The following is a 1,349-nucleotide window of genomic DNA, read 5'->3' on the forward strand; positions in this document are numbered from 1 at the left end:
GCGTGCCAGGAGAATCCCTTGGGATCCCGGTGTTCCAGCGCCGCCTCACACCATTCCCTGTGCTTGGCCATCTCCAGGACAGACAGCTCCAGGAATTCCTGTGTGCCAACCGTCTCCTCGAAGCAGCGCAGGAGGCTGCCGGTGGCTCCAGCCCAGGCGTGGCACAGGGCCTGGAGCTGCTCTGCAGTGTTCCCACTCTTTTCCAGGAGCAGGGAAGGGAGGCTGCCCAGGAGGCTCCGCAGGTGCTCCACCCACTCCCGGATTTCCCTGGCAGTTTGGGATTTGGTGCACCGGGCCAGAACCAGCTCGGCCGCTCGGAGCATCTGCTGGGCCTGAGCGAAGAGGGCAGCGGTGAGGGGCTGGAGCTTCCTTAGAATTCCTCCTGGTCCTGCTGGAAAACACCCTGAACCAGCAAGAGCAAGGGCACCTTCAACTAACTGCCTCAGGGGCTCCTTCTCCTCAAAGAATCCCTCGAGGATTTGGCACAGAGTGGCCCTGAGCACCGTCCGGTCCAGGTTTTCCAGCTCCTCCCTCATGCTGTGACATTCCTGCTCCAATCCATGCTCTCCCTGACCCTGTCCTGGACATCCTTCCAACCGCCTCATGCTCTTCCTCAGCTGTAGCAGGACCCAGCAGCGTTCCACCAGCTCCAGCTGCAGATCCAGCCTGGATGAGTCTGCCAGCAGCATTCCATGGAGAACGACCGCTTCCAGGTGGGAGCTGAGCCCGCCCTCGGAGAGGCGCAGCCTGTCCGGGTGGGAGAGGAGATCCAGCAGCATGTTCACCTGCTGGGAGAAGACCCCACTCCTGTCCCGGGGCTCCGTGAGCAGGGAGAGGAGCTCCCTGATGGTCCCTTCTGCCAGCTGGAAAGCGTCGTCTCCGGAGAGGTCGGCTCGGGGATCCCTGGAATGCCTGAGGGCTCCGTGGAGCAGGGGGACACACCGGTGGAGGAGCTGCAGGGTGTGGGCCAAGCTCTTCCGTGCGGGACCATCCCCGAGTTCCTGGAGGCGCTTGGCTGTCAGGCGGCTCAGCAGGAGCACGGCCTCGGAGAAGGCCTGGAATGCTGCCAGGAGCCCTGGCGTGTCCCGGGCATCCCGCAGCACACACAGGCACTCCAGGAGCCGGCCGGCTGCCCGGGTGATCCGCCTCATCCCTGCAGCCTCTTCCAGCTGAAGGACCTAACCAGGGAATGAGGCACAAAATCCAGTCAGGAATTCCCATCCCTGTTTCATCCTGAAGCGGGGAGAAGGTGCGGTTTGCTCCACAGATCTGCTGGAGCTTCCCCAGCTCGCATCCCTTCCCACCTTCCCGCTCACCTTCGCTGTCTCTGTGAGGACTCTCCTGGTGGC

The sequence above is a fragment of the Manacus vitellinus genome, unplaced genomic scaffold, assembly GCF_001715985.3.
Source record: "Manacus vitellinus isolate BGI_N305 unplaced genomic scaffold, ASM171598v3 scaffold_38_pilon, whole genome shotgun sequence".
NCBI lineage: Eukaryota > Metazoa > Chordata > Aves > Passeriformes > Pipridae > Manacus > Manacus vitellinus.